Below are 2418 nucleotides of genomic sequence, written 5' to 3'. Positions count from 1 at the left end.
CTCCAGCCAGGCCCTCCCCGCCGGGCGCCGGGCTGTTTCCTGAGCCGCCATATGCCGGGCTCGCCGGGCTCTTCATCAGGGCGGCTGGAGCCAGAGGTTTTCCCAAAATATCAGTGCTGCTGTCGTGCTGCAGCGCCCGCCCAGCGCAGAAGGGTGCTGTGGTGTCCCCGGGCTCCGGCGGTGCCCATCCTGCCCGGCAGCACCCTGCCCTGCGGGCTCCTCTCCCCCGTCTGGCGCAGGCGATGGCATCCGGGCGGTGCCAGGTCCGTGTCCTCCTCCAAGCCAGGGCTGGTTCTGGCAGGATTTGGGCGCTGCCGTGGTTCCGGTGACAACTCCTGCAGAGCCCAGCCAGCACGCCGTGCGTCACTTTGTGCTTCGGGTCCCTGTGGGGCACAGGGAAGCCTCCGCTCCCCCCAGGGGACGGCACCCAGGCTCGGTGCTGCTGGGGGTCCCGGCGGGGGGGGTGTTCAGCCCTGCTGCAGGGTGGTGGGATGGAGCTGGTGGCCAGGCTGGCAACCCGGAGCAACGGCGTCTCCTCCCTGCAGCCCTGCAGCAGCACGGCCCCTTCTCGTGGTTTGCTTTTTTCCAGCACTCAGCACTTCATAAAAGCATCTGATGCGACCACAGAGCGATCTCCAGCCCCATCCCAGCGCCGCAGCCGCCGGCGCCGGCCCAGGGGGAAGGGGAGCATCTAAATACGGCAGCGCCCTGATGCGCAAGACCTGGACGGGAGGTTTTGGCTGATGCCCGGGTGTGACGAGCACGTCCCAGCCTGGCAGTGACTCCTTCCCCACCTGCACTGCGGGGCCCCGAGCACATCCCGGCTCGTGGACACGGGCACCTCCAAACTACAACCGGGAAACTTGTACAAGTCTGATCTGATACCAGGCAAAGTGATCTGCTCTTCCCCAGCCAGGGACGCCAGTGTAATGAGTAGAGATCCCTGCCGGGGGGGGCCCAGCCAAGATGTGACAGCGAATTGTCCCTCGAGGGGTCGTCCTGGGGCTCCCCAAGCTCAATATTCCCAACGGGGCCCTTGTGGAAGAGGGATGCAGCTGCCACAGAGCTGGGGAGGCTGTCAGCACCTGCGGGGAAGGGGGGGTGACTTTGGGGATGAAATTTCATAAAGCCAAGAGCAAGGTCGTGCCCTCTGGGAGCAACCCAGAGAGTTGGAGCTGGAAACACCCTGAGAAATGGGACCAGGGAGGCGGACTGGGGGGTGGGAGCCACCGTGCCACGGGGACCAGGTCACATCCTGGCCCTTTGCTTTTGACAGGGATGAGCTGCAGCTGCACCGTGGGCAAGTCTGGGCTACAGAGGCATCAGGCCTTCACCTGGGAGGGGATTTGGGGCCACTGGGCTGGCTCAGCCCTGCGGGAGCAAGCTGGGAGCAAGCTGGGAGCAAGCTGGGAGCAAGCTGGGCCGATCACCCAGGCCGGTGCTAGAGGATGCTGTGCGCAGGGAGCGAGCAGGTACCTGTCTGAGATCGGGGTGGGATTTCTGCTCTTCCCCAGCTCTGGAACAGGGAGTTTCTGTGCAGAGTCTGCAGGAGGCAGGGGAGGAGAAGGAAAATGGAAGAGAAACCTGAAGGGGTTAGTTTGGCCCTGGCAGGGCACTGTGGGGCGAGCGGCGCTGCCCCGGGGCCCTGTGGGCCAGACCCAGATCAGAGGGGCTGGTCTGATCCCAAGGCACGAGGAGGTTTAATGTGTCTCCTCGGGAGCAATTGCAGCAGGGAGAGGGAGATGCTGTCATGAAAACACTCCTCGTCGCCTGGGGCCGTTAACCTGCCTGTTCGGCTTAAGCAGCTCGCTGGGGCAGCAAGGATGAGCTGCCCCGGCTCCGGTTACCGCCGCCTGTCCCAGAGCTGACACTTGAGCCGGGGTGAAGGTGACCGGGGACGGTGGCAGCCAGGAGCACGGTGTCACCGAGCACTCGGGGAAGCGTGTCCTGACCCCCCGAGCGGGGACAAACTGTGGCGTGTCCCCGTGCTGCAGGCAGGAGGGTGCCGTCCTGGTTTGTGCAAGTTTTGGAGATGCTGGAGGAGTCCTTGGGCTCGTTCCAGCTCCTCCTTCGCCAGGAGTTATTTTTACCCTCTCTCAGGTAAAGCTTTGGCGGGGGAGAGGGATGGGGGATGCTATAATTAGCCGTGACATCAGCCCCCGTGGCGGCGCGTGCTGGGATGATGCCACCACACCCCGACCCACCGCTGGGCACCCGGGATGCTCGCTGCCCTCCTCCCCGCCGCAGCGAGGGACGCGACACGGTGGAAGGAGCCTCGACTTTTCCCGGCTCCCGCGTTAAGTGTTTGGTCACCGTCCCGTGGCGGTTCGGCCCCGCTCGCTGCTCTGCAGCTCCTCACGGGCCCGGGAAAGGAGGTTCCCCGGAGCGGGGGAGCACGGAGGCGGCGGGGTTTGGGGG

General features: G+C 65.2%; 2 protein-coding genes across 3 annotated transcripts in view; both read right to left on the bottom strand.

Annotated features, from left to right (window-relative positions):
* Positions 1 to 1655, bottom strand: part of SMARCD1 (SWI/SNF related, matrix associated, actin dependent regulator of chromatin, subfamily d, member 1) — a 30725-nt gene extending 29070 nt beyond the window's left edge. For both annotated transcript variants that reach the window (XR_003400337.1, XM_026867680.1), the window contains exon 1: positions 1606 to 1655. The gene's annotated coding sequence lies outside the window, so the exon portion shown is untranslated. The remainder of the gene's footprint in view (positions 1 to 1605) is intronic.
* The window catches only part of ASIC1 (acid sensing ion channel subunit 1), a 16605-nt gene that overhangs the window by 4493 nt on the left and 9694 nt on the right, over positions 1 to 2418 (bottom strand). The gene's annotated exons all lie outside the window — the stretch shown is intronic.

The sequence above is a fragment of the Athene cunicularia genome, unplaced genomic scaffold (assembly GCF_003259725.1).
Source record: "Athene cunicularia isolate RWA unplaced genomic scaffold, athCun1 chrLGE22_part2, whole genome shotgun sequence".
NCBI lineage: Eukaryota > Metazoa > Chordata > Aves > Strigiformes > Strigidae > Athene > Athene cunicularia.
Note: the sequence above shows the minus strand (reverse complement) of the source record. Positions and strands in the feature narration are given on the sequence as shown.